Source organism: Triticum aestivum, chromosome 7A, assembly GCF_018294505.1.
Source record: "Triticum aestivum cultivar Chinese Spring chromosome 7A, IWGSC CS RefSeq v2.1, whole genome shotgun sequence".
NCBI classification, from domain to species: Eukaryota; Viridiplantae; Streptophyta; class Magnoliopsida; order Poales; family Poaceae; genus Triticum; species Triticum aestivum.
The window spans coordinates 685,915,723-685,929,316 of NC_057812.1; positions in this window are offsets into that span (position 1 = coordinate 685,915,723).

Below are 13,594 nucleotides of genomic sequence, written 5' to 3' on the forward strand. Positions count from 1 at the left end.
GCTTGCCTTTCTTTCTTACGGGATGCCTGCTCGGAAGAAATCGACAATGTCCCAGGTACACATTCTTCTTACAATTAGCCAAATATATACTGTCGGTATCGTCCAAACAGTGCGTGCATGCGCGGTATCCCTTGTTTGTCTGTCCTGAAAGGTTACTGAGAGCAGGCCAATCATTGATGGTCACGAACAGCAACGCCTTTAGGTCAAATTCTTCCCCCATGTGCTCATCCCACGCACGTACACCTGTTCCATTCCACAGTTGTAAGAGTTCTTCAACTAATGGCCTTAGGTACACATCAATGTCGTTGCCGGGTTTCTTAGGGCCTTGGATGAGCACTGGCATCATAATGAACATCCGCTTCATGCACAACCAAGGAGGAAGGTTATACAAACATAGAGTCACAGGCCAGGTGCTATGGTTGCTGCTCTACTCCCCAAAAGGATTAATGCCATCTGCGCTTAGACCAAACCATACGTTCCTTGCGTCATCTGCAAACTCCTTCCCGTACTTTCTTTCGATTTTTCTCCACTGTGACCCGTGAGCGGGTACTCTCAACTTTCCGTCTTTCTTACGGTCTTCTCTGTGCCATCGCATCGCCTTGGCATGCTCTTTGTTTTGGAACAAATGCTTCAACTGTGGTATTATAGGAGCATACCACATCACCTTGGCAGGAATCTTCTTCCTGGGGCGCTCGCCCTCGACATCACCAGGGTCATCGCGGCTGATCTTATAGCGCAATGCACCGTATACCGGGCAAGCGTTCAAATCCTCGTACTCACTGCGGTAGAGTATGCAATCATTAGGGCATGCATGTATCTTCTGCACCTCTAACCCTAGAGGGCAGACAGCCTTCTTTGCTTCGTACGTACTCTCGGGCAATTCATTGTCCTTTGGAAGCATATTCTTTATCATTACCAGCAACTTTCCAAATCCCTTGTCAGATACACCATTCTCTGCCTTCCATTGTAGCAATTCCAGTGTGGTGCCCAGCTTTTTCTTGTCACCTACGCAATTCGGGTACAACAATTTTTTGTGATCCTCTAACATGCGCTGCAACTTCTTCTTCTCCAAATCACTTGCGCAGTTTCTCTTTGCATCGGCAATGGCCCGACCTAGATCATCAACGGGCTCATCCGATGCCTCTTCTTTAGCTTCTTCCCGCATTGCCGGCTCAGCTTCTTCCTGCATTACCGTCTCAGCTTCTTCCCTCATTGTTGTATCATCGTATTCAGGGAACCCATGGCCAGGATAGCTGTCGTCGTCCTCTTCTTCTTCATTATCTTCCATCATAACCCCTGTTTCTCCATGCTTGGTCCAAACATTATAGTGGGGCATGAAACCGGACTCAAACAGGTGGACGTGAATGGTTCTTGACGTAGATTAATTGTGACCATTCTTACAGCCAGCACATGGACAAGGCATAAAACCATCCGCCCACTTGTTTGCCTCAGCCGCAAGCAGAAAAGTACGCACGCCATTAATGAACTCGGGAGAGCATCGGTTATCGTACATCCATTGCCGGCTCATCTTCAATACACAACACCGAAAACACCAAATTAATACAATACATAAAGTTCATACATAAAGATCATACAACACTTAAATGTAACAAACAAATAACTCTCTAGCTAAAGAATTTAAATGCAACAACAAATGCGATCAAGATCGCAACTAAGGTAACAATTGATCCAACAGCATAATGATACCAAGCCTCACTATGAATGGCATATTTTCTAATCTTTCTAATCTTCAAGCGCATTTTCTCCATCTTAATCTTGTGATCATCGACGACATCGACAACATTCAACTCCAATTCCATCTTCTCCCCCTCAATTCTTTTCAATTTTTTTCCTTCAAATCCTCGTTTTCTCTTTCAACTAAATTTAACCTCTCGACAATAGGGTCGGTTGGAATTTCTGGTTCAACTACCTCCTACATACAAATATCTATGAGAACTTGATGGGCATAATTTGTCATAAACACGAAATGCAATGACTAGTTTTAAAAGAGAATATTCCACATCCGAATCATAACCCGGACGAGGGCCGACGGGGACGGATATCAAAACCATGGCACTCTGTATAACAAACAACGTATGGGTAAGATAATTATACGAGTAACTATATATCCAAATCACACAAACATCAATTTTTTATATAAAACTTCATGAACAAGAGGCTCACCACAAGGTGGTGCCGGTGACGGGACGTTGCGAGCGATCAACGGTGGTTACGACAGAGATTTAGAAGGTACTAAGTAAACCACACCTACATATGCAAACTAAGTGTTATTTTTGACCTCAAATTGCATATAAATCAAATGCTAGCACATATATATAATTCCTCCCAAATTACTAAACTCAAAAACCAATCACTATATAAAGCATTGCACGAGCTAATCTAGCAATGAGATATGAAAGGACAAAGTTGCTAACCTTTGTGATCATTTGAATGGATGGGGGCCTTCAAATCTTGACAAATTTTGGGCAAAATGTGTGATGAGCTTGAGAGGAAGAGGGAAAAGAACAGAGATGAGAGGGGAAAGGGGAAGAACAGAGCGAGCTCGGGTGGACGAAGGGTCTATGTAGGACGACCTTTAGTACCGATTCGTGATACGACCCGGTACTAAAGGTGCTGGAGGGGCCCCGAACTGACAACATCCTGCCACCACTCACTTTAGTACCGGTTCGTGGCACGAACCGGTGCTAAAGGTTCGCCACGAACCGGTACTAATGAGAGCGGCCGGCTAGCCGTTGGAACCGACACAAATGCACACATTAGTGCCGGTTCAAATTCAAACCGACACTAATGTGCTTCACATTTGACCCTTTTTCTACTAGTGACGTAGTAGTAGGCACCTCTCGACTAGTAGTAGTCGTCGTCAACGGTGGCGTCTGGCTCCTGGGCTCCAACGTCTGGTTGCAGCAAACGGGTGTAGGAAAGGGGAAAAGGGGGAGAAAAGCAACCGTGAGTACTCATCCAAAGTACCCGCAAGCAAGGAGCTACACTACACATGTATTCATTGGTATCAAATGGAATAAGGGTATCATATGTGGACTGAATTGCAGAATGCCGGAATAAGAGGGGGATAGCTAGTCCTATCGAAGACTACGCTTCTGGTAACCTCCATCTTGCAGCAGAAGAAGAGAGTAGATGGTAAGTTCACCAAGTAGCATCGCATAGCATAGTCCTAACCGATGACCCTGCCCTCGTCACCCTGTGAGAGAGCGCTCACCGGTTGTATTTGGCACTTGGAAGGGTGTGTTTTATTAAGTATCCGGTTCTAGTTGTCATAAGATCAAGGTACAACTCCAAGTCGTCCTGTTACGGAAGATCACGACTATTCGAATAGATTAACTTCCCTGCAGGGGTGCACCACATTCCCCAACACGCTCGACCCCCTTTGTCTGGACACACTTTTCTGGGTCATGCCCAACCTCGGAAGATCAACACGTCGCAGCCCTACCTAGGCACAACAGAGAGGTCAGCACGCCAGTCTAAATCCTATGGCGCAAGGGTCTGGGCCCATCGCCCATTGCACACCTGCATGTTGCAAGGGTGGCCGGAGAGCAGACCTAGCCTCCCTTATACAAGAGCAGGCGTTCCAGTCCAACCCGGTGTGCGCCGCTCAGTCACTGACGTCACGAAGGCTTCGGCTGATACCACGACGTCGAGTGCCCATAACTGTCCCCGCATAGATGGTTAGTGCGTATAGGCCAGTGGCCAGACTCAGATCAAATACCAAGATCTCGTTAAACGTGTTATCTTGAAATAACCACGAACGCCGACCAGGGCCAGGCCCACCTCTCTCCTAGGTGGTCTCAACCTGCCCTGTCGCTTCGCCACAAAGATCCACACAGAGGGCTGTCGGGAAAGTATGTCCTTACAGCCCCCAATTCGTGAATCAACCGCGGGTACTCCTCGAGCCGACCTGTCTTTTGTCACCACAGGTATCATATATTATGTATAAGTATATACCTGTGACCACCTCCCAAGTGATCACGGCCCGATAGTATAGCATGGCAGACAGACAAGAATGTAGGGCCACTGATGATAATCTAGCATCCTATACTAAGATTTAGGATTGCAGGTAAGCTATCAATAGTTGTAGAAACAATGACATGCTATGCATTAGAATAGGATTAACGGAAAGCAGTAACATGCTACACTACTCTAATTCAAGAAGTATAGAGGAGAGTAGGCGATATCTGGTGATCAAGGGGGGGGGCTTGCCTGGTTGCTCTGGCAAGAGAGAGGGGTTGTCAACACCGTAGTCGTACTGGGTAGCAGCGGCGTCGGTCTCGATGAGAGAAGAGGGGGAAGAAACAATAAATATAATGCAAACATAAGCATGACGGTGCATGACAAGACAATGCGTTGTGCTAGGTGTGCCCTAACGCGGTAGGAGGTGATACCGACGAAGGGGGGAAACATCCGGGAAAGTATCCCCGGTGTTTTGCGTTTTCGGGCAGATGAACCGGAGGGGGAAAGTTGCGGGTTTGCTATGCTAGGGGTGTGTGGCGGACGAACGGGCTGTGTATTCAGATTCGTCTCATCGTTCTGAGCAACTTTCATGTTGAAAATAATTTAATCCGAGTTACGGATTAAAAGATATGATTTTCTAAAGATTTTATTAATTTCTGGAATTTAATTAATTATTTAATTTAATTCGAAATTGGATTTATGACATCAGCATGATGTCATGCTGACGTCAGCAGTCAACAGGGGTTGACTGGTCAACCTGAACAGTGGGTCCCACTGGTCAGTGACACATTTTAATTAAACCTATTAATTAACATAATCAGGATTAATTAGGGGGTGGCCCCACTGCCATTGACTGATTAACTAAAACAGTTAACTAGTTTAATTAGTGTAGTTAATTGATTCGTTTAATTAATCAACATTAATTAAGTTAATTAATTAATAATATTATTAATATTATTAGTTCTTTAATTTTTTTCCTTTTTATGGAAACGTTCTGGAGGCGGGGCCCTCCTGTCATAGGCCCATGGCCATAGTGGGTTCGGGGGACGGGTTGCGGGTTACGGGCGCATTTTGAGCGCCCGATAGAGTGTAGCGGGGCAAGGCCAACGCGGTGCAGCAGGGCGAGGCCAAAGGCGCACGCCGGCGGGAGGGCAGCTGCTGGCACGGGCCCGAACTAGGGCGGATCCGAGCGCGGGGCGGTGGCTGGCGACGCCGCACGGCGAGCAGCGACTAACGGCGGACAAAGGAGAAGCGCCGAAGCAGGGCAACGGTGGAGGAGGAGCAGCAGCAGACACAGCTTGCGACCGCGGTGAGCGGCGGGTCGGTGAGCAACGGCGATGCTAGGCGGCACACGGAGGAAGGTTGCGGGCGTGCGCGCGGGCGAGGCGCAGGGCGCGCTGGGGAGCAGGGGAGCAGGGGCGCGGCCATGCGCCGGGCGCGAATGGCGCGAGCACGGCGAACAAAGGAAGGCCCGGGTCGCGGGCGGCGGCATGCAGGGCGCGGGCGGGCGGCGTGTGGGGCGCGGCCGACGCGGGTGTGGGCGCGCGAGCATGCGCGCGCTTCGTTGCGGGAGGCGCGGTGAGCACGGAGTGACCGTCGTGGAGCAGGCGGAGCGGAGGACCGAGCGGCACGGTGACGACAACGGGCGAGGCCAGCGAAGCCGACAGGCGGCGCGCGCGCGGTGGCTGCCGGGGTGACGCACGGGTGAGGGGCAGGGAGAGAGGGGGAGGTGCGATGCTCACAGGGGCGGTAAGGGTTAGGCAGTGGGGGTCAAGGGCGAGGATGGGGACGCGACAGTCCGGTGGGGAAGCGGCACCGGCGAGGGAGCGTTTCGACGAGGTCTAGGCGGGGCGACGGTGGCCGCGGCGTGTGCGGTCTTCGAGGCGCGATCTTGAGCGAGGGGGAAGGGCGAGGGAGAGATGACGGGACGACACCGACGGGATTGGGCGATCGCCTGGCGATGGAGGGACGGCAGGATAGGTAGCGGGGCGCCGAGGTAGTTGCCCCGATCCAGAAGGGGATCGGGGAGTGGGGAAGTGAGGAGAGTGGGGGAGTGGGGAGTGGGGGGGGGGGTTGTGCGCTAGGGTTAGCGGGGGGAGGCCGGCCTAAGTAGGCCAATGCGAGCAGGTGGGCCGGCCGGTTCGGCGGCCAGCTGGGCCTGGCCCCATGGGGGGGGGGGCGATTGTGTTTTATTTTTGTTTTTATTTATTTATTTCCTCTTTGTGTTTTCTTTTATTGTTTTCTTTTAGTTTCTCTTTTACTTTAGTTTTACAAATTATAAAAGTAGCCCCTAAACTAGTGTTAATAAATATGCTACGACCCCAAATATTTTGGCACCTCAAATAAGGTATATTTTATTTATTATTATTTTAGATGCATTTTAAATATTTGTTTTATCGCTATTATAATTAATTTAGTGCATTGGAACATTTTATAAATAGATGTTTTCTCCACCAATATTACTTATTATTTATTTGTCACATTTCGAACAATTTAGTTTTGACATTTGGAAACTTTAATCATTTGACTTGATTGTTGATTTGAATTTGAACCGGCTTCAAATCAACGCGAGTTTATCAACGGTAACCGAGGTGACGTGGCATCATTAGCGATGGTTCACTGTAGCTTAATTATCCGGGCGTCACAAGAGGGAAGATGCATGAGGGAGAGAGAGACAGAGGAAAGGAGAAGGACGGGACGGTAACAGAGGAGAGGGCCGGCTCCGCAGGGTGCCGCGTCGCCTCGTCGGTGCGGAGCGAGTTGGCGAGGACCTCGTTCATGGTCGGCACGTCGCCGGTGGAGAGGGACACCACCTCCATGGTCGGTGACGGGTGTAGGTGTGCTGGGCGTCATAGAATCCTGCCTTAGGTCGCTGGGATTGGGCGCCGGAGGTGGCGGTGGGAAGTTGGATCTGGGAGTGGGGAGAGGGGTGAGGATCTGAGGTGGGGAGGGGAGGTGTGGCGGAGGTGGGTCACGGTGAGGGGACTGGTCGGTGGTGGAGGTGGGTGGTGGCGGGGGATGGGTGGGTGGCAGCGGGGGATGGGTGGGTGGGTATGGCGGCGAGGGGAGGGGAAGGGAGAGCGCTAGGGTTCGCTGCTAGTGCAGGGGAGAGAGAGCGAGATGAGCGAGAGAGGGGAAAGTTCCAGAGGGGTGGGCGGGTTGGTGAGGGAGGGACGCTGGATCGAGGGACTGAAGGAGAGTCTCGACGACTCAGATCGAATAAAGTGGGGAGTGATCCGTGGGCTGCTTCCTGATTGGTTCAAAACATGAGGCATTTATTAAAATTATCTCTTAGTGCTAAAAATAGGGGGTTTCATGAAACAGAAACCAAAATTATTTTGCAAAATCGCATCACTAAAAATTTCAATTAATTTAGACCACATTTTATGGATGATCATCAATTTGTATGCATTTCCAATCCTACTAGCTACTTTTGGCCATTTAAACAAATTTTCGCCGATTTAGTTGGAATAGGGTCAAATTTGTACTGCAGTTGCCTTATAGTTTAGTATTTATTTTTTACAAAAATCATTTTTAGGTACAAAAGTATCTATTTAATTAGAGAAACGCCAAAAAGATTCTAAGATTCAATCACTAGATAGGAACGGTTATGCCCGCCATTTTGACCGCATTTTGGAACGGGCATAAATAATTCAAAAAAATCAAAAAATTTAAAAACCAAACATGAGGCATTTATTAAAATTATCTCTTAGTGCTAAAAATAGGGGGTTTCGTGAAACAGCTACCAAAATTATTTTGCAAAATGACATCACTAAAAACTTCAATTAATTTAGACCACATTTTATGGATGATCACCAATTTGTATGCATTTCCAATCCTACTAGCTACTTTTGGTCATTTAAACAAATTTTCGCCGATTCAGTTGGAACCGGGTCAAATTTGTACTGCAGTTGCCTTATAGTTTAGTATTTATTTTTGACAAAAAAATCATTTTAGGTACAAAAGTATCTATTTAATCAGAGAAACGCCAAAAAGATTCTAAGATTCAATCACTAGCTAGGAACGGTTATGCCCGCCGTTTTGACCGCATTTTGAAACGGGCATAAATAATTCTAAGATTCATGGTTTTCAAGCCAAATGGTCAATCTTATGGCGACATTCATGGCATAGTTTGTTCAAATGATCTCATATTATGCACAAGGGTGATCTTGGAATTCCAAACAATGTTGCCTAAGGAAGTTTTCATTTTCTTTAGACGAAAAAATCATTTTCCATTTTCTGAGTGCCCAAAATGAGTTTTTTTGTGAAGGACCTACCAAATAATTGTTGCAAAATTGGACCAACTCAATTTTATAAAATACCAGGCAATATTTAATTCACAATTGACCAAATGGTTGGGCGTCAAAAGATTCGATCCACCTCGGGTGAAAAAGACAAATTTCCGCCGATTGAGTTGAAAGCGGGTCAAATTTGAACTGCAGCTGCTTCATAGGTTGCTCTTTATATTTTCCAAAAATCATTTCTAGGTACATAAGTATCTATTTAATCAGAGAAACATCAAAAAAATTCCAAGATTCAACCACTAGCTATGAACGGTCAAGCCCGCCGGTTTGACCGTATTTTCAAACGGGCATAAAAAATTCAAAAAAACTCAAAAAAATGGAAAACCTTCGCATTGTGTCATTACATGTGACCAAGTTACCAGAAAAAATAATAAACTTGTAATACGATGATTATTTTAAAAAAGTGTTCTCAGAAATGAGCTATCATGTGTGAAGATTGATGGCTTTCAAGTCAAATGGTCAATCTTATGGCCACATTCATGGCATAGTTTGTTCAAATGATCTCATATTGTGTAAAAAGGTGCATCTTGGAATGACAAACAATGTTGGCTAAGGAAGTTATCATTTTCTTTGGATGAAAAATTCATTTTCCATTTTTTGAATGCCCAAAATGAGTTTTTTTGTGAAGGAGCTACCTTATATTTGTTCCAAAATTGGACCAAATCAATTTTCTAAAATATTAGGCCATAATTAATGCATAATTTAAAAAATGGTTGGGTGTCAAAAGTTTTGATCCACCACTTGTGAAAAAGACAAATTTCTACCGATTTAGCAGGAAGCGGGTCAATTTTGAACTGGATCTACCTTATAGTTTGCTCTTTATTTTTTACAAAAATCATTTCTCGATATATAAGTATCTATTTAATCAGAAATACATGGTTTTGTGGTGATAAATCGAGGTTTGGATGGTGGACAAGGTCCCCAACTCTAGAGCGCGTAAACTCGCATGCCCGCCGCGTGGTCACCGCGTGACCGTGGTGTTGCCATGTGTTCTGGGCGGCCTAGGCATGTCTAGGGGTTGGGTACTCCCCAGGTAGGTGCTAGGAAGAAAATTACAACATTAGATTCTCACGAGGAGACCGAACTATGCTCACATATAAATTAGCAGCCAAGTGTTTGATTAGCGATACGAGAAATGCACGTGGCCAATGGGCGTGAGTTTTGGCTGAGGATGATCATCTACTAAGAAGACTGTCTTCACAATTTTTTAGCTCAAAAGGAGGATCCTAGGTGGTACTTGCTTTGCAAAGTACCACACTGGAAAGAAATATGAATGTTGAAGCTGAGCTAAAAATAATGAATGGTTTGAGCTACAATTTGGTGGGGGTGGTTATTTGGGCATAGGAAAGCACTGTAGAAAATTGATACCATTTGGACATGCCAAAGTGGTACTTCCTTCACAATGCTATTCCTTGGACAGAAACTTGGGAAAATTAGTGAGAGAAATTGGATAAATGAAATGAGCTCAAATTTGGTGTAGGTAAGTTACATAGGTATGGTCATGCCCCGGTAAATTTTCAGATCATTTGGGTAAGCCTAGCTAGCACTTACTTCACAAAGCTTCTCTCGAGATAGAAACTTTGGAAATTTCCTGAGAAAGATTTACTAGGAAAATGGAGCTGAATATTATCATGTGGCAATGATTTGGGTATGGAAGAGTTCCCAAAAAGTTTGAGGGTAATAGGAGGGATCTGGATAACACTTGCTTTGCAATGTGCCAATCTGGCCATAAAATATAAATTGAACCTAGGCTCACATAGATGATTTGACTGAGCTGCAATTTGGAGGAGGGTGATAATTTGGGCATATGAAGTAACTTTATAAATTTCATGTCATTTGGATATATAAAAATGGCACTTCCTTCACAATGCTTCTAGGTGGAAAAAAACTTTGCAAATTTGCCGCGGAAGATTTACTGGGCAAATGGAGCTGAATTTTGTCACGAGGAAATGATTTGGATAGGAAAGAGTGCCCAAAAATTTGGAGGGCAATCAATAATATATAAATAGCACTTTTTTCACAAAGTATTATTGTGAAGCGAATAGGAAAATGAATATTGTTGAATTATTTTTGAACTAGGCAAGGAAGGATTTTTACATATTTGACGAAGATACGACCCAAAGAATTTATGAGATTTGTTGGGAAATTTTGGGAATAACGGAAACATAGGTTGCTTCACAACTTAGGGCAAAAATTGACACATGGACATGACACATAAGCAAAACCGATGAGGTGGCGCCTATTGTGATCATCTAGAAATAAGGAAGCAGACCAGTGTTGTCTGCTTTATGACCATTTCGTGTAAGGAAATAATGACCTTTCTGACCAAAATGGTCGATATAGTTGAGGGGTTGGAGGCCCCCGAACAACTTTTGACCAATTGATCTCAAATGGTCGTAGATCTATGACCAATTCTTCCAGGGTCACTCACAGAAGGTCACTAGTTGACATATTTCTTGTAGTGTTAGTGATCCAAGATCACATTGAGTCCATAGGAAAAGCCAATACTATTAAAAGAGGATGAGGTGTTGCTTAATGAGTTACTTGCTCAAAATGCTTAGTGATATGCTCCAAAACCCTCAACTACTTTCTCACTTCCACACATGTCCCAAACCAAAAGTCAAACTCGGCCCCACCGAAATTTCCTACCCGGCGCCACCGAGTTCACTTGACATAGCCACTGCCACAAACCCTAGTCATTTCGGTCTCACCGATAGGGATCTTAGTCTCACTGAGATGGGATTGCAAACTCTCGGTTTCCCTTCGTAACGTTTCGGTCCAACCGAGATGAGCGATCGGTCCCACCGATATTGCAATGCAAATTCTCTGTTTCCCCTTCGTAATGTTTCGGTCTAACCGAGATGAGCGAATCGGTCCCACCGAGTTTGCCTGACCAACTCTCTGTTTGCCTATTACCAAAATCAGCCCCACCGAGTTTGTGTAATCAGTCTCACCGAGATTACATTATGCCCTAACCCTAATGGAATTGGTCCCACCGAGTTGACATGTCGGTCCCACCGAAAATCCTAACGTTCATATTTTGAACTAAATCGGTCTGACCGAGTTTCAAGATTCGGTCCCACTGAGTTTGGTGATTTGTGTGTAACGGTTAGATTTTGTATGGAGGCTATATATACCCCCACCCACTCTTCATTCAAGGAGAGAGCCATGAGAACATGCCTACACTTCCAACATACATTTTCTGAGAGAGAACCACCTACACTTGTGTTGAGGTCAAGATATTCCATTCCAACCATACAAATCTTGATCTCTAGCCTTCCCCAAGTTTCTTTCCACTCAAACCCTCTTTCCACCAAATCCAATCCTATGAGAGAGAGAGCTGAGTGTTGGGGAGACTATCATTTGAAGCACAAGAGCAAGGAGTTCATCATCAACACACCATCTATTACCTTTTGGAGAGTGGTGTCTCCTAGATTGGTTAGGTGTCACCTGGGAGCCTCCGTCAAGATTGTGGAGTTGAACCAAGGAGTTTGTACGGGCAAGGACATTGCCTACTTCATGAAGATCTACCCTAGTGATGCAAGTCCTTCGTGGACGATGGCCATGGTGGGATAGACAAGGTTGCTTCTTCGTGGACCCTTCATGGGTGGAGCCCTCCGTGGACTCACGCAACCGTTACCCTTCGTGGGTAGTCTCCATCGACGTGGATGTACGATAGCACCACCTATCAGAACCATGCCAAAAATCTCCATGTCTACATTGCGTTTGCTCCCTTCAAACTCCTCCCTTTATCTTCATATGCAATTTTTTACATTCCGCTGCTATACTCTTACAATTGCATGTGTAGGTTGATTACTTGACTTGTGCTAAGTTGTTAAAAGCTACCAAGAATTAAAATTTGGAAAAGGCTAGATTTTTATTTGGTCAAGTAGTCTAATCACCCCCTCTAGACATACTTTCGATCCTACAAGTGGTATTAGAGCTTTGGTCTCCATTTTCTTTGATTTCCATAGCTTTTGGTGATCATAGCCTTGGTTTCACAACCTAGGAGAGTATGGAATGTAGCGAGGGAAATTACCACCGTAGAGGTCCTTACTTTGTTGGTACTAATTTTGCTAGTTGGAAGCATAAGATGAAAATGCATATTCTTGGACATAACCCCGCCGTTTGGGCTATTGTGTGTATTGGCTTGCAAGGTGAATTCTTTGATGGGAGAGAACCGAATGACTACCGTGGAAGAGTTGAAGATGTTGCAATACAATGCTCAAGCTTGTGATATTCTCTTCAACGGATTGTCCCCCGAAGAACTCAACAAAATCAGCCGTCTTGAGAATACAAAGTAAATTTGGGATACTTTGATTGATATGCACGAGGGTACCGACTCCGTCAAGGAATTCAAATTAGATGTGCTTCAAAGTCAACTTGACAAGTTCAAAATGAAGGATGGTGAAGGTGTTGCTGAAATGTACTCTAGGCTTGCTCTCATCACAAATGAGATTGCCGGCTTATGAAGTGAAGAGATGACCGATAGATTCATCATCAAGAAGATCCTAAGAGCCTTGGATGGAAAATATGATACCGTGTGCACATTGATCCAAATGATGCCCAATTACAAAGATCTCAAGCCAACGGAAGTCATTGGAAGAATTGTTGCTCATGAGATGTCACTTAAGGATAAGGAAGAGCTCCGCAACAAGTCAAGTGGTGCTTACAAAGCCTCATGTGATGCTCCCACATCATCAAGTGAGAAACAAACCTTCAATGAAGAATTGAGCCTAATGGTGAAGAACTTCAACACGTTCTACAAGAGTAGAAGCAAGGAAAGAAGTTCCAAGTCAAGGTCCTACAATGACAAAAGATCTTCAAGTCGTGAACATAACTGCTACAATTGTGGAAGACCCGGACACTACTCCAATGAATGTACAACTCCCTACAAAAGAAGAGAAGGTTCTCCCAAAAGAAGAAGTAGGAGAGAAGAATCACCACCAAGAGAGGGAAGGAGTAGAGATGACCGTTATGAACGAAGAACATCACGGAGAAGCAAGGATTCAGAAAGGAAGGACAAATCATCAAGGAGATACACAAAACAAAGACATCAAGCTCATGTTGGTGAATGGGTATACAGCTCCGACTCCGACAATTACTCTGAGAGAAGTTATCACTCCGACTCTGAATATAGTCAAGATGAAGGTGTTGCCAGTCTAGCACTTGTGTCAACCAACTGCTACGACATATTTGAGTCACCAAATGAAGGAATTGGAAGATGCTTCATGGCTAAAGGCCCAAAGGTATCACACCCCGAGTATGTTGATTTCAATAGTGATGAAGATGATTTGCTAGGTGAT